General features: G+C 39.0%; 2 long non-coding RNA genes across 3 annotated transcripts; one reads left to right on the top strand and one right to left on the bottom strand.

The window, feature by feature from the left end:
• The first annotated feature begins 96 nt into the window (after window positions 1-96).
• Window positions 97-10,526, top strand: LOC128916861 (uncharacterized). Its single transcript, XR_008469070.1, has 3 exons — window positions 97-229; window positions 7,997-8,069; window positions 9,034-10,526. It is a non-coding gene; the product is annotated as an uncharacterized LOC128916861 (long non-coding RNA).
• On the bottom strand, window positions 4,557-22,497 carry LOC128916867 (uncharacterized). Of its 2 annotated transcripts, none has more exons than XR_008469073.1 (4): window positions 22,361-22,497; window positions 20,180-20,214; window positions 18,400-18,544; window positions 4,557-4,967 (listed from the first exon to the last, which is right to left on the bottom strand). It is a non-coding gene; the product is annotated as an uncharacterized LOC128916867 (long non-coding RNA). The 2 variants fall into 2 exon arrangements; XR_008469075.1 differs by lacking the exon at window positions 4,557-4,967 and adding an exon at window positions 9,674-9,827.
• Between the last annotated feature and the right edge of the window lie 1,402 nt (window positions 22,498-23,899).

The following is a 23,899-nucleotide window of genomic DNA, read 5'->3' as shown; positions in this document are numbered from 1 at the left end:
AACAACTTCCTGCCCCTTTTGGCTCACGTTCCAGAAGCTGCTAGGCTAAGTTCATAGCACAAACTTTTTTCCCCCTTGCCGAAGAAGAGAGACAAAAAAAAAATTTCCCTGCAAATTATTTTCCCCCTTTCCCGGCTAATGGACTCACAAGGTGAATTTATTGCAGCTCTTTAAGAATGTTACACAAGAGACGTCGGTATCCCAGCTGGATAATTCATAAGCTGAAAAGGTGGGGTCATTATAAATATATGTCTGTCTGCGTCTGTGTGTGTGTGCATTTTAATTTTGTAATTTCGAATTGTAAGTCTTAATACCATCAGGTGGATAATGAGCTAAGCTGCTTCATCTGTCGTACTAATTTGTATATCTATCATAGCACAGATCATTGGCTCAGTGTATACAGCCTCCTACTTTCCAATTGCTTTTGTACTCTAAGGTGACCCGCATCCCTCTCATCTTCCTCCCCTCCTCTAAATGCTCAGGCTAATGAAAATACCCACCGAAAGCTTCTAAACCCTCCCTGCTACAGACGGGAGATGTTGCAGTCTCTGCTAGAAGCCAAAAAGGAAAAAATAAGGCCTCCACAACTTGCTCTCTCACGATCTCTCTCTCCCTCTCCCTCTCTCTCCCTCTGTTTCTCTCATAGCAACAGCATTTCTTGGTACGCCTGCTTTGGCATACATCAGCATTTCTACCCGTCCAAGTGTCCTTTTGCGTCACATCTCGCCATCTCACTCAACCAATGAAATCTCCTTGTTGCAATAAAAATATATATACTTTTTCTGTTATTGGTATATTCAAAAAATTTTTTTATGTGCTTTCCTAACAAAAAACGTTGTCAAGCATTTGATTTGCCCTACATGAGGGGAGGGGAAAGAGAAAAAAAAAAAAAAAAGGAGACTGTACTGGATTCAACCTTGAAGAGTCTTCTTTGTGGAAAATACGTTACCGTAAGAAAAAAAGGGATTACATGGTTACTTAAGGAAAGTCATAGTTGTCCCTCTCATTTAATATTTATTTTGCTTATGCTATCATTGTTTTCCTTACATACTTTTAAAACAGCTAGGCAGTTTCAGCTGCTTGGAAAAGTCAATACCATGTGTTTCTAAGACTTTGTAAAATATTCTTCAGGAAAAAAGGATATTAATTGGTATTTTATTCCTCTAAAAATTGATCACGAGGTGATAGAAAAAAAATGCAATTGCAAAATAAAACCGGTAGATAGGAGTTTCTATCCCTTGCAACTCTCAGATCCCATCCAAAGAGGCTGCTCTCCAACCTTCTGCTTAAAAACGCACTGTCCTGCAAAATGGAGCAGAGGTCTTTACAGTCATAGCTTTTTTCCCAGATGCATTTCCTTCTTACATAAACTCACATGATTTTTAAAAATGCAGTATTTAAATGATCAGCTGTGGTAATGAGAGTGACAAAAACTTGTTACTATTTACAATGTATTACAGCTTGTAATACAGCCGTTCCGTGAGCTGTACGCACTCTGCCTAACTGGGAAGACTGGCAAAAGCAAGCGCCAGTAAGAACAGTATATACTGTATTTGATGGAACACGCTTTCTGCTTATACATCAAGTATATGAAAACCCATCTCATTGTTTTCAGGCCTGACTTTAAACCCATTTGCTTTATTAAAATGCACAATATTAGCCAAGACTAGAAAGTATAGGGTGGCACATGTGGGTTTCTCAGAACTGGCTGGCTCTGCCACATCTTGAACGACTACTGCAGTGGCATATTTAAGGAACCTCTGTTACACATTTTTATCCAGCCTCAAATCTCAAGAAAATGCTCAACCACTGGCGTTCTGAGGAGAAAAAACATTTCTTTTGTAAGCCAAATATATGTTTTATGGTTTACCCTTACCAACTTTTTCTTTTTTTTAATGGTGTGAAACCACAAAATGCTTTTAATATTTATTTTTAGGGAATTATAGTAAAAGCATACTAGAGATTATCAAGACATAGCTGACAAGATATTTAAACAGCAACTTTCCCACAAATTTTTATTTTGGTAAAAAGAAACCTAGTAATTCTGACCTCTTCTAATAACTTTGGTATCTATTGCATATAGACTGTGGATGCAGAGGATATGTATGCATAAATTCTGGGTGGTTAAAAAGTAAAAGCAAGCAAAATTTCTGGATAACAGACTTAGCAGCAGACAGCCATAATGTCCACCTAAAACTCTTACCATCTTTGTTTAAAAATAATGGCATGACATTTGCAATAGTATCTATTTTAACAGAACATGCAGAGATGAGAATGTTAACCCTGCACAGAAAAAAAGAGATTTATGCGACAGTGCATTCAACAACTTTTAGTGCCAATGTAATATAAAAGACAGATCATTTTTTTAGGGAAGGATTAGACTCAAGTATATGAATAGCTTAGTTGATAGTGTTTTACTTGGATTTTATCGGTTTTCTGAATGACTTTCCCCTTTTTTCTCAGATGCTATTTTTACCTCCTTATTTATTTTTTTATTTTCTATATAAAAATACAGATCTCCTTGCTCTTTACTCTCCATATCTATCCCTTCCTTTCTCACTTTTTGTATAAATGTGGAAACAGATGAGTTTCATCTCTGCTTTTGCCCGCCTCATAACTGGGATAATTTTGGTGCATTTGTAGGGTTAAAAGTGCATTGCCTTTAGACAATTATGGCTCAGATTCATTCACTGAAAGTTACCCTTCTTCAAGAAGATATATAACTGCATTATATCTGTCACCATAGCTGTAAAATAAGATTAAAAGTCATCTAACTTTAGGTTACCGCAGTACTAAAAAAATAAGGATTTAGGAAAGAGGAAAACAATTATGAGAAGTCCAACTTCTAAGATTCACTTAATAGAAATGGAACTCCAAAAAGGGAAGTGGAGGAATTATTTTAAGATTCGTCATGTGTGAATAAGTTTGAATTACGTAAATAGTAGTAAGCCAATATTTTCACACCACAATTTATACTATTACATAATTTTATAACCTCTCTCTTTCCCCTTATCACAAGTTTTGTCCATTGGAAACTCATTATAGATACTCCTGCTAAACACTAATTCATTTGCTTATATTTTAACCCGGAGTGGTATCTCTCGTTCTTTCATCTTAGTTTTGTGTGATACAGGCATCAACACTAAGGTCAGCTCTAAACAGATTTGTGATTTTTTTTCTTTCTAGATAGTATAGCTCATTTTCAGTATGCGGTGGTTTCTAATCTAACAGTCTCCAGAAATGTTTAATAAAAATTATCAGGTACATGTTTTTTAAAAAAATAATCCAATCAAACATATTTCTTTTTTAGGATTAAGCTATCCAGAAAAGCGTAAATTCACATTTTTGCATTTTTTTATCTTGTAATTAAAATAATTCCAGTACACGTTACAAAAAACATCACCAAGAATAACTTTACTTAACATTTAGAGAGCTTTTCTTTTTAAAGACACTCTCCAGTGATTAAAAGTAATAATAAAAAAAAAATATATATATAAAAAAGTAGTCTTGTCCATCGTTCCCTAAAGGGACCGAAGGTGCTCTGTGGGATTATAGCTGGTGTACACACCACAGAAAGGACAGTAATTGCACATTGTACAGGTTATTTGCCGAAGTTCTATTCTACCATTGAATGATTCACATTAATTCCAATGGATCAGTGGCATATTAAATTATGGGGGAAAAACATTTAAATACCAAATAAAGACAATTTTGAAGTAAGTGATTTGAACTGTAAAGGCAAGCTGAACAAGGATGTATTTCCACATTCTTCCCTTCAAAACATAATGAAGCATTTTGCAAAAATACTTCTTTCAGTACACTGTATTTTAACAGTAATGTTTTATAGCAAACTTGGCATTAAACTGGTATCAACACAAATGAAACTCTGGCAGTAGGACAAATGTTTTGTTTTTTAATTTTTCTTTTCTTTTTTTTTTTAAAGAAAGGAGCCATTAAACGGTGCATTGCATTAGCAGTTTTTTAAAGGGTGTCACCAACACAATTTTGTTTATCTTGCCACTATTTTTTTCCTTTTTTTTTTACTGTACAGAGTTGTACACTTGAAACGGATGGTATTAACAGTCTGCTTATATATCATGCTTACTGATGAAAATTTACATCAGCAGCAGCAGCAAATCAAAGTCCAACACAGGATTTTATTTACTGGCTTCTATGTATTTATCAGAAATACCCGACGAAGTTCCTGGAGGCTAACTGAACTGCAAATACAGATTCGCAAAGGGGGAAAATAAGCAGTGGCATAGCCACGTCCAGTTTTACAGCCAGATAAGAAGCAGGCTCTGTAAAACACCACTATTTCATTCCACTGAAAAGGCAGCTAAACTTTACCACAGCAGCGCCAGGGGGAAACTGGCTGCGAGTCCTGCTCTGACAGACTGTAATTTATTCTTCACGCTGAGAGCGGACAATGCAGCTCCACGCTCGGGGATCACGGTCTTCTTGTTCTTTTCCTGATAGCCCACGCCACGCCACGCCGCGACAATTCCCGGTCCCCCGTCCCCAGGTTCCCGCTCCCCGGGTCCGACACAGGTGCCTCCGCCCCGGCCCATCCCGCTCCCACCGGCCGCAGGTGAGGGGCTGCCCCGCCGGCCTCCTCCCTCCCTCTTTCCCTCCTTCCCCCCTCCCCGCTCCAGCCAGCACCTCGCCAGTTGCCGGCTGCAGCAGCCAGCGGCTCGCCCAAGGGCCAGGGATGGTCATAGCTGTTCTCATCCTGGCCCACGAGAAAAGCTCCAGCTTTCTCCCTCTGCCTGCCTGGGCACCCACCCGGGGAAACGCTGGACTGCCCGGGCTAAAGTTTACAAGTTAAAATCTTAAAAGAGATTTTTTATTATTATTATTATTATTTTTTTAGCATATGATATTTCTGTACCTTCAGCTGTGACTGGCATTTCTGGTTCTCCTGCTGTAAATAACTCTGTCCTGGCAATGCTCTTCTCCCAGTAGCACTAGGGGGACAGAGTTAAAACAAGCTATTGGATTTTAAAAACACAGCCCTGCGTTTATTTAAGTGGACAGGTCTGCTTAAAAGTGGATGCCCTGCAGAAATAGCTACTGGAGGAAAAAAAAGTGGGAAAAACTTAAAAAAAAAAAAAAAAGAAAAGGAGAAGGAAGAAAAAAGAAAAAGAAGGGTAAATAACACATCATTTAAAAAAAAAAAAAGTTAAATTTCAGAGAATAATAAGCTGCAAAAAGTAAGCAGATGTACCTGATGAAATCTGTAATGAATGTAATGAAAACTGAAAATTTCTTAGGTCCAAAAAGGGAATAAAATACCTTTGTATTGTAAATTATTTAAAGGCTTTTAAACTAGGCAAGAGTTGTCCAATGACCAAGTTCTGTAATATTAAGAGTTTCTAGTTTTTAATTACAACAGAGTGCTACAATCCTGAACAAAGTGAATTGTAATGGGAACAAGAACGACATACAACAGAAATTCCTTAGTGGTTTTTTGGTAGTGAAATGTTAGTAAGGATGAAAAATTTACATAAGTTTTAAGAAAATAAAAAAATATGTCCATTATGGCAACACATTCATAGCATAGTTCGAATTATTTAGTACACAAAGAGATACTTAATCCAAAATGGTTGCAGATACAGAATTCATAGGGACCTGATTGGTTTATGAGCCGAGTATTAGCATCATATCTATTTTATATAGCCAACTTCAGTTTTACAGTTCAAGTTAATATTTCTCTTTAGCGCTTTAAAACTAAAATATATGGTACATAAGGTGCATCTTTGATTGATCTACCTAGCTTGGCTATCCAAAGTATTACTGGAATCTCACACTGTAACAGAGCACATGGGCACTGGTAAATTTAAATCCCTCTTCTTGAAAAAAAAAAAAAAAAATCCTAATGTGAACAATATTGACACATTATTGTTATTATCAGAAAATGCAACGTTGAGAGAATAATGAACCTACTGCGAGTATTCATGTATTTACTGGGACAGATAATCCCAGCTTCTATATTCTTTATATAAGTTGCAGGTATAAATTATGGTGTTCTTTTTTCACCACTATCTTCAATTCGATACTTCATAGAATTTGTGTTCCATGAAGTGTCTTCCTGGGAATCATTCGGGTTTTTTCTTCACGTCTGTCATGTTATACTTACTAAACTTGTCACACTTGTATTATTAAATTTCTTACGTTTTGAAGGGATGCCTAAATTTACATATTTGGCTTTAACAGTATTCTGCTGCTTTTCAGTTTAAGTAAACAAAATGTCACACGCGCACAGACACACAAGCGCACACACACACGTGATTCTGTATTTCCCTTGTCCAGAAAGACGTATTCCCACAGAGGGGTACGTTTAAGCATTCCGTTTCACATTTAACCCAAAAAAATAATTAAAAATGACAGAATACACAGAAAGGACGTTAGCAAATTTGAAGAGACAACTGCCCCGCTCCCAACTGCAGGCTGTGAAGAAGGTGCGGCGTTGGGTAACGTGCATCAGCAGAACTTCAAACTCCCTCCACCACCAGCAGCTACAGCGGTGGAGCAACGGCTCTGGGACCCCAAAGCAGATGCAGCAGCAGCAAGGCCTCAATTCAGAGCATCGCTCTCTGAAACAAACCGTTGCTCTTCGTATAGAAAGAAGAGACCTTTCCGTTACATTACCTTTATGCTACAGGGCACGTAAAATGGTTTTTAAAAAGAGAGGGTCATTTTGGTGTTGCCAGCAAACCAGAAGTTCATTGCAAAAAAATCTTTTTTTGTAATTTCCCATTTTGCTTTTTAAAAGATGAACCAGCATCTATAAAGATTAAATGTATGCCATAATTTAATAAAGGTTATAATGAAGTATATTACAACCTTATAAAACCAATACAAACAGTCTCATAAGGAAAACATTCAATGGAGTTTTTACTAAGCTATCTACAGTAAGAAAGTGCAATATGAACAATAACACTGGCATCACCAAAAAAAAAGAAAAAAAATAAAAAGAGGAGAATTGTGAAAAGCTCCTTCCAGACTTATTCAGTGAACTATGTTTTTCAGTTGTTTAAAAAGCACTTCCTTTTCAGAATACTGAAAATTCCCAGGAGATATCAGTGACTAAGCCATGGAAATTTCAAGTTCCAAATTTAACCATTTTTTCCTAGGGCATAAGCGTGTTTTACCAGAGATTTTAGATGGATGATAAAAGCGCCGAAATGTTAGAAGGTCAAGTCTTAAATTTAGAGTCCCAAAAAAATGTTATCAACAGAAATGTAATGCAATGGTTTTTTTCTTGGTCCACCAAAAATTTAAAGAAAATTGCACAGCGTTTTTTCTAGTGCAAACAAGTAACTTAATAAGAAAATTGTGAGGGAAAAAAAGACAGGGATTCTTTTTGCCTCTTGGCAGCAGGACAGTGAGACTTGGATCGAAACAGAGAACTCTCCCTGACTCAATTAGAAATACATCTGCTTTTCAAAAACTTTTGAAGCCAAATACCAAAATCAAAGTTGTCATCTAAAGCCCATATTACTTCCGTCATTTATTTGTGAGAAAATTAAACAATTCCCCCATCTCCCAACAACTGTTTTAACAAAATCACATACTTCGTCTCTTCTGCACGTATGTGCCCACACACATACATATGTGCTGTGTGCAATATGGTAGACCTATACCCGAGATGGACATGTATGTGTATGTATGTGTTTATGGTCTCGTGTAACAACAGCCCAGTAAGTATGAATACTATCAGAGTAAGGCTGTAAATTAGTATTCAGTTTACATAATACGGCTCAATAGAAATCACAATATTTTAATAATGCAGCCTAAAGACTACTAACAAAGGGTTACATTTGAACTATAACAGGAAAATCACAGGAGAAATGGTTCAGGACTAATTTTTTCTAGTTATACAAATAAACGCATCATTTAAAAAAATGTTAATATATCTAAAATATAGAGTAAGAACTATACAAAAGAAGTTGATCATAACAGAGCTACATCAGCAGTAATTTTATCCCCACAGCATTATCGTAACAACTCGTCGCTACGTCCAGAGAACACGTACAACTAATTAACTGCTCTGCGACCACCTGAATGTAAGACCTCGTTCCTGTACTTAGACCTGAAACAATTAAGGAGACCGACATAAAGATCAGGGATTTCGACTAATAAAGCACTGCAATCGTACACCAAAATGTTGTTCCAGCACTCAGCTGGCAGCTCTCTGAGTTCTCAGCACAGAGGGGAAAGCAAAATAGATACTTGAGATTCATTGTGGGGACTTGCAAAACACAATTTTGCTTTAATACTGTACTGACACACAGGCTCGTATAGCAAATGGGTATCCCATACCTACAGGGGAAGAATTTTATAGGAACATCAGATTTACTGTATTATTGTTCAGGTTTTTCTGGCCAGCTAATGGCCAAAACCTTAATCAGTTTAAGAAATTTATTGGAAACCTATTGGAAAAGGCCATTTTGTGCTGGAACTACTATGTTATTCCAGCTTTCATCTTTGCCTTCCCTGAACAGAGAACGCCATTTTGAGGCTGTCATGCATTTTTCTTTCCAAAGCCGATAATGCCAGTGGAAAACACAAGGATGGTATCCTCGCACTGCAGAAAAATACAGCAATGCAGTTTCACAGAGTTTCACAGTTTTTATTTTTACAGGTGCAACTGAAGTCTGTCTTCTATTTCCTGCTCACCCTAATATTGATTTAAAAACCACACACACATAAATGTGTCATATGCAGCTATCTGTATCCATGGAGTATTTTGAAACTTTCACATATTTATTTTTATTCAAGTATTCAATGGAAAGAGGCAGAAGAAGAGATTTTACCAGAAGACAAATCGGACAAAAAAGCATTTACTTCAAATGTATTTTGCTGAGTTACACTGGTCCTAAATATATATCCGGCAGTCCAGTGTTTAGAAAAATGTTTATTTTCAAAAAGTAAAGAATAGACTCAGTAATTTCCATAGTGCAGCTGAAGCCTGACCAAACCCATATTCTGTAAGACTATTTTTTAATTTTTCATTTTTTCTCTCCTTAGATAACCTGATATATTGAAAATCATTGTCCAAAGGATCAAGGAAATCAACGGGGTAATAGAAATGGCTTAATACTAAAAGTGGAATATCCAGGTGTACAACAGTTGCTTAACAGAGGAGGCTGTTAAATATGAATGGTTCTTACTTAGTTTTCACTGCAGGGGTCACATTTGGAAACAATTTTGATAAAGCAAATTTAGAAAGATAATACAAGAGTTCATATTTCTAATTTCAGTAACATCTTTGTCTAGGAAATGAGAAAAGTCTTAACCACCAGTAAGCTTTACCAGGTACACTAGCTGGAGAAATCCGTGCCAGAAATACTAATGCTGAGGAATCAAGTTCACGCAGCAAAATTAACTATTCTCTGCCCATTCCATTAATCCAAATTTTGCCAGGGATAAAGCTCTTTTTTAAACAGTAAAACCAAAAAAGAACAAAGAAAAAAAAAATCCTGAGAGTTTTGAGTCAGGAATACCCAAAGCAAAAAATCTCCAAAAGGCCCCACTTAATAAGAAGCTTTCATTTCTACTACCACACCTTAGATTACCATATTGCACACTGAAATAATATTAGACATGCACTCAGAAAAATTAGTTTTCATTTCAAGCAGACGCTTACTATATTTATTGTAAGGTTCCGATATCTTTTTGAGGAAAATGAAACATTTTAAAATTTTAACATTGGCTGAGTATTTTCTTTACGTTTTTTTTTTCTTTTTTCTGTAAGCAGCTGTCCATGTTTTAAAATTCTCTTACAGCTTGTCACGTCCAAACAAAGCACAACTGCACCAAAGCTTTAAGGGGGAAAAAAAAAAAAAACCAAAACCCAAAAATGAACACAACTGACATTGCCTTGACACTCTCTTGAGTCTTTAAAATCCCACAGATAACAGAAACACAATACTACTACTGAAGGACACATGGTAAAAGGGAATAGACCTTGTATTTTCATTATATAACTAATTGACACAAGCAAGGAATATACATATGCTAACCTGAAAATATTATTTTTATTGGATAATAAGTATAGTAAGTATGCCTTTTCTCTCTGGCTTCCATTAAAATCGAAAGCTAGTGGAATTTCAAGTAACGAATACAGGACACAGAAGGGCTGGTTTCAGTATTGCTGTAGTTAGCGTCACTTGCTGCTCACGTACCGACTCTCTGCTGTTCACGTTTGGCTCAGCTCTGAATGCAAGTTTTCATTAAAAGGGAATGATGTTTGAGCTGCTTGATCCCTTCTTTTGTTCAAAGAGCTTATTTTGCTGTATTACAGAATGCACTTTTAAATCTAAGAGCAAACGATTGGAAGTGTTTGTTTAAATAATACAACTTCAAGAAAAATAAGGGAAAGATGTAGTACTTTACTTTAAATGCCTGGAATGCAAAGAAAACAAATTAAAATGAGGAAAGAGAAAGAAAGAGAGAGAAAATTTTGCTGCCTTATACAAGAGAGCGTTACAGTATTCTGCATCAGGCAAATCCGTATTATGGCACATAATCTGAAGGAGAAAAAAAAGCTTGGAAGTCTGCAACAGTTAAAGAAAGTAGCATACTCTCTTCTCCCAAGAGAAGAGCCTGGTACAGAAGGGAAATCTGCATAGCAAATGCAGCAGCACTACCCCAGGCTCTCTGTACAGCCCTGCCTTGGGGAGAAGGATGCTCTGGACAAGGTGGAGGCGCCTTGACCATGCCCATGCTCCTGCCCACACACTCCTCCCAGCCCATGGGCACGACTGAGCCACTTCCAGCATCCACGCTTCCAGCCTCCCATTCCACAAGGGTGGACTGAACATGAGAGGTGCCCACAACTGTACAGAAGACACAGATCGAGAAGCGTCTATTGGATGGCTTCCTGCTTATTACCAGAGTGGTCTAAAAGGAGTCCAGAGAAACTCAACTGCAAACAGCATGGCACCCAGCATTTGCAAGATCATACCCTAAACCAGCAGTAACGTCAGGTGAATCCACCCTGCACTCCATTATACCAGTACAGTAGAGTCTTCCAGCAATTGAGAGAGGTATAAAACATGAAAAAAAAAAAAACAACCCACAAAAAACCCCAAAAACCAGTAAGCCCAGAAATACCCAAGAGCTAAAACTTACTGTCATACACATCTTTACCTTAATTCTATTTGTGTCAACAGCCACGGAATCCCCAAAGCTTAATATCATACTATTACTTATTTTTGTGATGGTAACTTTATAAAGTCTCAATACACACACATCCCTTGTGCTCAGTTTTAACCCTGCTGTGTTTTACATAACTTGGCTGCCATCTGCAATTAGGGGCTTTTCAAAAATTTTTTTTGATAGAAGGAAGAAATGTAGAAAAGGAGTATTTTGACTGAAGATATGTGTCTACAGCTTAGTTATTTTATGATCTATCATTCACAGATTTTACTGATGAGCAAAGTACAACGCATAGATGAAAAATAATAAATATCTCTCAGTGAAAGGTGATGGTTTTCTGTAAGCAAGTCTTCCAGAGAGATTATTTCAGCTACCACATTTATCTGTGTTCCCCGGTCACAGCAACTACAAATGAGATGCATCACATTCTGCCACCAGTTACTTTCGAAGCCAAAAACATCACCATTTTTGCATAAAATTAGTGATAAATGTGAGGACGTCCTCGTTCCCTTTGGCTTAGTACCCCACACTTACCATGCTCGGCTTCACAGGGCTCTGCGTGCGTGTATTTTATATTTACTTAGTGCAACACAAAGAAAATGTTATGAAAAAGGTGCTGAATACAATCTGCTAGGACACGGCATCATGTTTCCTTACAGGCTGAGAAACAATGCTTATTTTGAGACCTCAGAGGCCCAAGTTTAACGCTGCAATTGCCATGAGGTTTCTCTCTTCCTTTTAAGAGAAAAATTGTCTAATTTTCACTAGTCTAATGCGCCTTCATTTGGAACAGTCCAGTGAAGGGGGGGGGGGGGGCAGGGAGGGAAGAATTTAAAGGCTGAAAACTGAATTACTGGCAGCATGGGGGGCAAGACCCAGGCAATATATTTAGTTCAAGGAGGGATTAAGCGCCACAGCCATTGGTAAGTCAAGAGCTAATACGTCCCCATTGCAACAGTTTGACTTTTTCCTCTCGCCGCCGTGACTGCTGCACGCTGGGGAGGTTGGGGTGAGGCAAACCTGATACTCTGCCATTCTCCGCCAGCACGTGCCTAAATTAGTTCTCCATTTTGCGGTGGCCCTCGGAGAGCAATTCCCATTGAGAAGTGAACAAAGGCCGCGACCCTGGGGTCAGAGTGTAATGCAGGAAGCATGACCTCCCCTTTGTTCCCAGCAGCGCTGTTTACTCTGCCTAAGTAAAGATCACCAATACATTAACTAAAGAGGATTAAAAAGGTCATATCCCTAGGGATGGAGCTCACGCAAGTGGCAACTCTCTTCAGTCACTAAATCATTTGACGTCCCCCCTCCTACCCCCCCCTTCAAAATAGAGACACCTTAAGCTGCCACGGCTCAATGGCACATTATTTCCAGCGAAAAAGGCTTCATGTGGTCTTCCTTCCAAAACCAGGTTAACTTCTGCACAGCTAGCCAGCTGCTTTGAAGTTATTTTTAAAGTTATCAGAATATTTTAAGTGAAAACTATCACCTCGATACAATTTGTTTTCTTTTACATCTCCTTTTGAAAAGTTCTGAGTTAATTTACAAAATTGTTGGGGTCTTAAAATGGTTATTAAAAAGTGTAATCTTTTGTAGCTATTATATATGTGAATCTTAAAATATCCTGTAGTATGTGGATAGGCAGAAAAGTTGCCTGTTGCTGTAGGCAATTGCTAACTCCAGGATGGTTCACTTGCAAAGACGAAACAAGGAAATTGAAATGAAAATATGCTGCCTATAAGAATTCCCATGTGCTGCTAGCTAGGCTTAACCAGGCTAAATAAGCAATTCTTTTGGCTGTTAAGCTTTCTATTATCAACTGTTCAATAATATTTTAGAACATCATTATTAATATGAAATATATTAACAGAAGCATCTCTTGAAATGGCTAAATTAATGCTGCATTGGTAACATATGGGAGGCAACGTGGCCAATTAGACAGCACGCTGGATTGTCTCTTTTCCATTCTCGCCGCTAATCCACTGGCTTGCTGGATGATCCCAACTTTTGCTTTATGCCTTGGTCTCCTCATCTGTGGTGATATCGCTCACTGGGATGCAGATGTTACCGTCAGTTACTCAGCCAGGATGGGAGAAAAAGAGCATGTGGGAGGGAGTGGTCTAGACTAAGATATTTTCCCTTCTCTACCCTCAGGCAGAGGCACTTCTGATGAAGCCGAACATTGCTAGAGGTTCCAGAAGAAAATAATAGGAATACGGCCAGGCAGGGGGTCCAAGCTGATCAAAGGCTTTGGCGCAGGGAGCTCAGCACCACAGACAAACCCCAGAGGGACTAAAGGCAGCTGAAATCAGCACTAGATCACCCATCACGCCAGCGACTTTGAAAGGAGGACCAGGAGTGCCAGACTCCAAAAAACACAGTCCTAGAGTAGCACCATACAGGAGCTAGCTGTGTGGGGAAGGGGTGAGAGGGGGTCCCTCAATTCTCAGATACTTTATGCAAAATGACTGTTTTTGAATCCACAACAATACATGCAGCTTTTGAGTCTCCAGCAACATGAATTAATGCATAAAGTGTGGCGAGCTGAGGTCTCATTATAGCCAGCCTGCATTCACACCGGTATGCTCTGATTCTTCCCATCTCTTCTGCTAGCCCTGCATCCTCAAGCACCAGGCAGGACGAGGGAGGATGGAAGATTCTTTACCCTCCTCTTCAGGACATTCAAGATGTCACTTTCCCTGTTTGCAGGCTTCTTCATAGCAGGAACCCATGCATTTCAAATGTTTTTAAAAGGATTTGCACAGATAAGTGAAATCAAGAATCCAATAAAAATAGCATTACATCTCCCTTATTATGTTCTCTCTGTTTGCAAAAAGAATCACTTCCTTCTTCACCCACCACTGCTGTTCCTTGGTTTCTGATCTTTCTTCACCCCAATAGGAAGAGAGGGAAACCTACTGTCATCAAGAAAACCAAAAGGAGAAAGCCCTCTCAGCATACACGTCCCACTGGGGAGCACAGGTTTAGCCCAGATGGCTCACAACAGATTCCAACATGGCCAAGCGTAAAGAAGAAACTTCCAAACCATGTGTTTGCACCGTGATGGGCGGTATTCCCACTGCAGGTGGGTGAAAGACTGGCACTCAGTATAACTCTCTTCTACATTTTCTCACCTGTCCACTTCTATGCCTGGAACAACTGAATCTAATAATACCATTTCCAGTGATTGCTCTTCCCCAAAATCTAATATAAAAGTATTAGGCTGGAGTCAAAGAAAGAACAGTGGAGTCAGAACGCCTTGACAGACAACAAGTTTAGAAAAGCCTCTGTCCAGAATGAAACAAGTACCTAGTGAAAAACAAAAACGTATAGCAAGTATTTAAAATAAAACTACCTAGAAATGCAGCACCATATTGTCATGTTGTATGTTTATCAGATCTTCCCATTGACTTCAATGGGAATGCTCTGCTTTTATGCATGAAAGATTATGCAGGCGTAGCACATCCATCAGGAAAAAAAAAAAAAAGGGTAACAAAATCTCCAGATGCAGGAGAAGTAAGTGGACAAGGGCAATCTAAGTACTGAGAAAAGCTTTGTAATAGGTTAAGGCAAAGAGGTACGTTTTCCGAAAAACAAAAGCACTGAACTGAAACATCTAGAACAAAGAACATACTTACAAAGTAATATTAAAAACTGGATATTAGGAGCATAAGGACTGAACCAAAGACATAACGACAATTTATTGACATACATTAGAAGCAGGAACACTGCACAACAGTTGTCTGGCAAGGCTGAAATAGTATCGGGAAACAGGGAGCGAATAAAGAGGAGGAAAAACACTGCAGAAAAGATAACGGCCGATTATGACCTTGAGATATTTAGCCATGCAAAAGAGTAAACTCGCTCTTTCTCACCCTCTGTGACCATATTAGCATTTCTTGTTAGCTAGGCTCTTGATCTAGGGTATAAAAAAAACCCAAAAACCCACACCAAACCAAAAAAAAACCTGTATACCCACTACATCTTCCAGTGGAAACTCAAGATTATAGCTCTCAGTCTTTCATTTTCCACTTCTCTTCCACCCTCACACCAGCCAACAGCACTCTCCCTCCAAGATGGAAAGTAAAAACCACACTCTAGAAAGTTAAGGAATAAGATGCCCCTTCTCTTGAACAGGAAAACAGAGGAAACATGACTTTGTGACACAAAATTCTCGCATAGTCCATTTTTTTGGAGAGTGGAGCAATATTGACCCTATCTCATATTCCTGGATACACCTCTCTATCTCATGACGCTCAGAAATCCAGAGGTACCCAAAGGTGCCTTTTAGCTTAAAAAGAAGTCATCATGCTTAATACAGGTGGAAAAATCCATGGTATTCAAGTGATCAAATTGTCTCCTCCGGTCCCTCCAGACGGCAAATCCCATTAATCAACTCTTTTGCAAGCAAAGGGTGACAGAGCAGCAGATACCAAAACAGAAAGTGCTGAAATAACTGGGTAAGTTAAAAGGCGAGCCATTCTGAGGACTAGATGCACATGCAGGAGTTCTGAAGCAGCTCAAGGTTGGAGGCAGGGTTTCCAAGAAAAACATACACTCTCCTATCAGAAATGAAAGGGTAGCACTCCTTAAAAATAGCCACAAATGATGATCCAGATTACATGCCAATGAATTCTAGCGTTTAGTAAACCGTCTGGAAGGCTACTTTAAAAGATTATAACTTTAATGCCTAAGCAGAGATTGTATAATGGAGAGAAAAACAACACTGCTAACATAATGAAAAATATGTCTTTTTTAACTTGGAGCACATCCGCAGAAGAAATTATTATTTATCTGGCCCTTCAAAAGGGCTTTGATAATGTGACTCATAAAGACCATAAAGAAAACAGAGTAATCATGACTGAAAGTTGGAGTCATGATTAAAAATGAGCTAGGCAGCCAAAAGTAAAATGTAGGAATAAAAAGACATCTTAAGAAGAAAAAGGTTAACAGTTATTGCATGCAGAGGCCATGCTGGTATCAGCTTTTAACTTTAGTTAGCAGTCTGGAAAGATCGGCTGTAAAACAGAGTGGCAAAACTGACCAGTGAAAGGAGCGTTTTTGGGTTACTGAAGGGTTTAACAAAGTTGAGCGAATGTGAAACATGATAAATATTTTTTTGGTGATTGCTAAGGAAATCATATTGCAACATTCCCAGCAAAGGGAAAAGACCCAGGTGCCGTTATAACGAGTCGACAAAAGCTTTCATATAATGTCAAATAAGCCAAGTTTTACAATGCATGCAAAAAAGCACAGAATACTGCATTGAAAACATTACCCTTCTAATATACGCTTCCAGGGAAATACCTTTATGGGGAATGCTATCTATAGTTCTTTTTACTTTACCTCATTAAAACTACAGAAGTAACAGGTGTGCAAGGGCAGGTGACCAAAATGATTTGATTTACAAAAAGACTGCCATATACAAAGACATAAAGTGATTAAACTATTTATGTTAGCGAGCATATCAGCAACAGGCGTACCTACTTTGAAAGTCAGGATTTGTAGTCTGACTTTCTTGCCCTACTTCCACTCTTGAATGGGGGACTATCCAGTTAAATTAAATAAGCAGTAAATTCAAACTATGGGAATGCATTATTTCACAAAGTGCAGGCTGAGCATGTGAAAATCAGTGCCACAGTCCATCGTAAAGGGACATGAGTGGGATTCTGAAAGAATACAGTTCTATTCATAGCCTACAAAAATATAGTGTTAAATGGGACTGTTTGCTGGAAAGACCGTAAAGATCTTTGCGCAAAGCCAAGATAAAGGCATCGGCCAAGGGATCTAGCTGGCCCAATTTCTGTCAAGGACAGGGTATTCCCAAAAGGATCAAATGTTGGTTGTCTTTGCCCTCCGTTTCTCTTACCAATCAACCCTTTATAAGAACTGTCAGGGTAGACTCAGCATTAATTAGATTGTGGACCTGATCCAGTGCAGTAATTTCTACTTTTAAAAGTTTCCTATGGCCAAAAGCAACAGCCAAAAATAATAGACAAGTTCACTTTAACTAAAGTGAAATCATTCATCCTCTAAGCTAGCTACTATGCCTGATACGATGCTATCGATGCATTGCTCAAACTACACAAAAGTACTTAAAAGACATGTATGTTTACTTTGCCACCTGCTCTTCCCCTCCCTGCAAATAATTAGCAAGAATCTAAATTATAAGATATTATTTTACTATACAACTGTGTTTCCTTATTTATTTTATTATCTATTTCCCCATCCACGCATCATTATTTGAAAAAAACATTTAATAACTATAAGAGATTCCAAGATGTGTGTCAGATTGCCACTCATATGGTGGTTTGCTGCACTTCGTCTTCAGTCTTGTGGCTAACAATTCACCCAAACTGTGATAAAACCTCACCACAACCCACACGCTGCTGCTCTTCAAAGGAAAACAAGGATACATAATTAAGAGATGATGAGCTCAAATATAAGACAGGAGATGAGAGAGCAGATTCTGTAACCACACCTGTGAGTGGTTATACTACTGAAGAGTTTCTTCAGCTCCATCTTCCCTCACAGTATCAGTAGAAGTTACACATTTTCAAAATACATTTGCAGCAGCAACATTTGCAGCAGTAGAGGAAAAAAACCACCTTTAACAGCAATTATACAGAAACTAAGATTGTAAATAAGCATTATTAACAAATAAACCTTCTAATAAGTGTGGAATAGGTCTTAAAAAGACCCCCATATATATATATATACACACACACACACATATATTTATATGTATACTTCTACTGAAAATACTGTCAAAATCTCATCCCACAAGAATTGTTACCTGAAAATGTTCTCACGGTCTCATTCCAACATTTTGTGATACTGTAATTGCTGTTATAATATAAAGAACTATACATGAAAATATCTGTGTGTATACGTGATAGTTCAAGGGCTAATACTGCAGCATACTGCATGGAAATAAAAATTCAGAAGTGGGTACAAATACATTCTAGAATCTACAGGATCGGTCCCTTGTTGGATATTCAAAATAAACAAAACATTAAACCACTTTCCTTATTACTCTATAAATCTGGAACTAGTTTTTGTGCGTTTTGTCATGATTAGTGAAAGAGTTGAGAAGTCTGGGGCAAAACAAGGTGCTAATACAACCACCGAACTCAACTGAAGGCAACGGACCATCTTTCAGAAATATGCATTAAGAAACAATAGGATTACATGTTTACTTGGTGATTAAAGAAATAAGTATTTTTGTTTTACCTAAAAGAAGTCTTCATTTTGTCATGAAGGACCACATCCCCACAAGTCAGTGCCCATTTGCAGGGCCAGATCCTCTAAGCGGCAGCCACACCCTCCTCTTCCTCATTTTTTTCCACTGACCATGAAATACTTTCTAAGCCAGGCCCTGAAAAAAAAAATAATACATTTTTAATGGACACTAGATACCACATCGCTGATTTAATGAGGCAGATTAGAAACAAATATCTGCACATGCAAATTTGTACTTTCTGTTTCATCTCAAACAAATTTGGTAGGCCTGATTTGGCGCTCTATTCAAATCACAGGAAACATCACTAAAAAGTGTTCTATACTAACATCAGAATCAAGCAGTCTATCTCTTTTTAGAATTTAATATAACACGTTTTCCATTGGTACTGGAAAAAAAAAATAATCACAAATCAGAGGCTTTTCGGAGTACCTTAGGACAAGCATATGTATTTTGTAATAGTAATAGATGCCACCCCAAGACAAGCTCAGAAAGACGTTCCAAAGGTTGTGTCTTCAGTCTGTAGGGTTCTATGGATTTGAACTTCAGGTGGATCTGTTTAACTCTTACTTTATTTTTTAATATTTTTTTTAAATGGTATTTGAGTAAAAGTTTCCCAGCTTATGACTCACTCATAACCTCACCCAGACTATCAAATGATTAGGATCACAGTATCTTTAACACAGTTAATGACACTGCATAGCGAGCATCACCCAACATGTTCTTACTCTTATTATATTTCATACAATTTGTTTTATCAATTCAGCAGTACATAGACCTATATAGAAAATGACCGTTGCTATAAACTGTTTTGCATATTGTATCATCTGCTGGCTTTAATTCATTATTTAAATGCCACTGTAATTATACTACATTTCATATTCTATTTAACCAGAGAATACTGAATATGAATACAAAGTGATAAAAACAACTTTTTCCAGCATCTCAAAAAAACACACACTTATTTTCAAATAGCCCACTCCAGCATTCAACAACAAAGCAAAAATAAAGTATTTAGGGTTCAGCAACTTAAGCTCTATTTTTTGCAAATAACTGCACAAAGATATTATTATTCAGCTATCATTAGGACTGTGAAATTAGTATTAAAATAAGCTGCTTGATTATTTAAATTTAGAACTAAATATGTAACCTGAATCCACAGCTTCGTACTATTATGTTTCCTGAAAGAGCAAATTGATATTAAAATAAAAACATTAAGGTTATATTGAGATGTGTGTTAGGGGACACCAATGTGTATTACAGTAGTAAATTAAATACTGGCAAATCCAAAATAATTTTGTAATCCCAGCACCTACTGCGTATTTATTGATGTACAAAAAGCACTCTTACAAACCAGACACACTTTCGCTGTTAGTAGGGGTGCTCACAGTTTCATATAGTCCTACTACATCCCAATAGGTTTCCAATATACAATTTTGAAATCTCAAAGCCTGCATAATGCAGGGTTAGATAAAGTACACATGCTTTATTTTGCACATATAGTAAAATAGAAATAACTTGCAGAATAATATCAATACTGTAGTATTTGTAGGCATGTTTATTCACGCAGAAATCTTTTTTCTCTAAACTGCAGAATATTAGGTCATACGCGTACCTTTTACCATACTGGAGCGCTCCAACACACAACACCGACTTTCAAATCCAAATAGATGTTGGAGGAATATGCTATCACATTACTATTTTACTGGTCTATAAAGATTCACCCACAAAGCCCTCCCATCCATATATTCTATGTCAGAAAAGCACACTTACTGCAGACTGTTTGTATTTGTATTTATGAAGGTGCTCTGCAAAAAAGGGAGCAAACAGAAATCCAAGGGTTAACAGAAGAAAACAAAACACAACGCATCACCACATCAAAATCCCCAGCCATACTGAAGACCTCGCAAGAGAAGGAAAATGTTCGTCAGGTAACAGCTTAACAAAAAGCAAACACAGAATTTAGTGTCTCGGTAGAGCCTGGATACCAGTTTAGGATTTAGGCAGCCTTGGATTACAAGGACAATTCCCTTGAAAATGTAGCCCACAGTTCCTGCACTGTTTTCTACCAATACCACATCCAAACTGTGACTAAACACCTCGTTATGCTTCTCTGGCACTATCTGAAGCAAACATAATGCACAATTTTATGTGGCACATAAAAGTGGAGGAAAAAAAACAGGCTATTTTCTCTACCAAATGGTAATGAAATGACAAATAGCAAGTTCTGGGCAAAAACTTGCAGGATCAGTAAATCTTTTTTCCCGCTTTTTCATTCTGTGGTAGGCAACAGGTGACAAAATACAGCCCCCAATCTTCGGCTTTAAAAATAAGAAAATTAATTCGTCTACAAGACATCCATAATACAGTCATGGTTTTCTTTTTTTTTTTTTAATTAAAATTGAATGAAAAGGTTTAACTGGGCCTCTACACTGGCTTCAGAAAGTAAATGCTTTTCTTAATACTCATTTGTAGATTGCAGATGTTTCATTTAAAGAAAATACAGCCCCCCCCCAGTTACAAATAATAACTAGTGGCCTTAAGTAACAATCTAGTATTGACGGATCTTAAAAGAGAACCCCAAACTGCATTTTCAAAGGAACTGCATGCCTCAAATACTTCACTACAATTTCTTTTTCCAATAACTTGCTAATTGATCTTAAATACATAGATGAATTATGAGGCAGTAACCTCCGATTTTTTTAGCTCTTACTCCAGACGACCATTATATTCTGATTTATGAATATTTGAAATATTTCATTTGCTGTTCATGGCGCTTAAACAGTTAATCTAATTTATGAGAAGTAAGAATACCACATTAAAGGCTCCTTCTATTTTCTCCTTTATGCTTCACCACTTCAAAAGCATTTTTCCCATCTATTACTATTTAGAAATATTCTTCCTTTGTGCACTGAACATATTACTATAGTTCAGGAGGCCGTATCGACGACATGATTCCTTTGCTGGTCTCCATGCTAGTCATTAAATAATTTTACTCCCATACGTACACACGCAGCTGGTCAAGTGCAAGAAATGACTTTGCAGCATTCAGCCGCATCTCACACACTTCCATAGAAAAAAAGAAATAAAAAAAAAAAAAAATCACAAGGCTACAAAAATTATCAGCTTCTATCACTGTCCGTTTCTTGAATCTTATATTGCTCACACGACATTTCAAATGCAGTGGTATACCGTGCTGTAGCACTACACCTGTGTCCCTTTTAGTGAAAAAACCCCAATCACAGCAGGCTAAAAAACGTTTCAATTCTGCTCATCCCCATTTCTCAATTTGCAATTAAAAAGCGAATCTTTCTTTAAAGACGCTATTTCCTGAAATATTTAAACGCTTAAAAGATAAAATAATCGTTTATCTATTTGGAAAGCTTTGCAATTTCTTCCCTATAGAAAAATACAGCTTTGCAGCACCAGTGAAGAGTACCCGGTACAGCAGATGGTTAAAATTCTGCATCATTTTTAATAGCCTTAAGAGAAAGCACTGCCTTTTTGCGGGGGAGGGAGGCGGGGGGGGGGGGAGGAGGAGGGGGGAGGAGAGGAGAGAAAAAAAGCTGAGAACAGCAATTTGCAGCCCTTTTTCTTTTTTTTTTTTTTTTTTTTTTTCCTTGACAGCAGCTAGCCACGCCTCAGTCTGGCCCTTCCTCCAACCTCTGCTAACCTAAAAACCAGCGCCAACCTGGCAGCGGGCCATATATTCAAAAGTAAACATTATTCTCCTGCCATTTTTTTTTTCTGTGGCGTTTATCATATCCTGATATTTTTTTTTTATTTTTTTTTTTAAATTTGCTCCCGTCCCCCTCCCCAACCCCCCACCCCCCACCCCCCCCTCGCGGTAGCCGAGTCTTTGCCCCGGTTTGTTTCGCTTTGCAACTACATCAAAGGTATCAGACTCTTATCTAAGATGGCAAACTTGCCAAAACCGCGTTAGAGGGCTGTTACCTTCACCCCGGGAAGCGGCGGGCTATTTCGGAGCGGGGAAAGCAAAGAGCCAGGCGTTATCCGGGAGGCGCTGCCGCCCGGCAGAACTGGATGGCACCACCTTCTCCATCCCTACAGGAACGGGCTCGCTCTGACACAAGGCACGCGCTTCCCCCACAGCCTCAGCTGCCGTTGCAAACCTGGATTTTGCCTCCGCGGCTTTTCCCTCTTCTGATTTAATTGCTACAGGAGGGTTGCGTTGGTTTGTTGTTGGTTTGGGGGTTTGGGGTTTTTGTTGGGTTTTTTTGGTTTTTTTTTTTTTTTAATTCTGAATCGGTCTGTAAGGCGCGGTGAGGGCGCACATCCAGCACTGCACCTGACTCTTTTGTTATCCCTCACCATCCGTGCCCATTCCCTGTCCCTTCCGCTCCTCGCTTCCCCCTCCCACCTTGGGCTGCTCCTCATTTAGAAAAGCTCAAAAAATATATATAAAAATAAATGATAATTAAAAACCCCCAGACTAATTAAACCAGTTGCACGCTACTGTTTGGCTTTGGGGTTTTTTTGTTGTTTTTTTTTTTTTTTACCTAGTACACTGCATTCGATGGATAGTTGACATACCGGCAGAAAAAAAGAGGAGGGGGAAAAAAAAAAAAAAACAAGAAAAGAGGAAGGGGCTTAAAAATAAAGAAATAGAGAGGGACGCTGCCGCTGGAATCCTCCGAGCCGTTCCCTGCGGCTGGGTGCCGGCGCTGGGGAGGGGAGGGGAGGGGAGGGCGGGGAGAGGAGAGGAAAGGAAAGGAAAGGAAAGCCGAGCCGAGCCGAGCCGAGCCGAGCCGCTGCGCTCCGTCCCGCCGCGGGCCGGGTGGCGGAGACCGAACATCGGCCATGTTGTTGTCCCCGTCGGAGCTGGCGGAGCGCCGCGCCGCCTGCCGCAAGGCGGGTGTCGGGCGGGGGCAAAGTTTATTCTTTATCGGGACCGGGGTGGGGTGGTTTGTTATTTTTATTTATATTTCGCGTTAAGAGAAGCCGCGCACCCCCCCCCCCCCACCGCCGGGGCTGCAGAGCGGGAGGCGCCCGGCAGCAGGTAGCGCAGCCTCGGAGGACTTCCCTCCCCCTCCCCCCCTCCTTTATTTTTTCCCTTCTCTCGGCACTGTAAAGTACAAATAACGTGGAGCGGTTTAGTCAAAACAGTCATGTGCGAAAGTAGCCCGGCGAACAAAAGCCTTTATTTATGCCTTTGGCCGGCGAGGAGGAGCCTTTGTGGGGGCGGGCGATGCCGCGCTGCTCCCCGCAGACACGGCGTGTCTCGGAACGCCACGGGACGGCCCGCGGGCTCATTAATAATTGCCAACGGCTCGCCATCTCCATATTTAAATTGTGAAGCGGCGTATGATTAATTAAAAAGAAGGAGAAGAAGAAAATAAAGGCGAAGGAGGGCAGGCCCGTCCGAGCCGGCTGCCCGCGTTAACTCCTTCTTTCCCACCGGGGGCCGGCGGGACGCCTCCCCCCGGCTGGGGCCTGGGAACTCGCCGGGAATATTAATTCTGCTATTTTTGT

The sequence above is a fragment of the Rissa tridactyla genome, chromosome 1 (genome assembly GCF_028500815.1).
Source record: "Rissa tridactyla isolate bRisTri1 chromosome 1, bRisTri1.patW.cur.20221130, whole genome shotgun sequence".
In the NCBI taxonomy this organism is placed as follows: Eukaryota; Metazoa; Chordata; class Aves; order Charadriiformes; family Laridae; genus Rissa; species Rissa tridactyla.
Note: the sequence above shows the minus strand (reverse complement) of the source record. Positions and strands in the feature narration are given on the sequence as shown.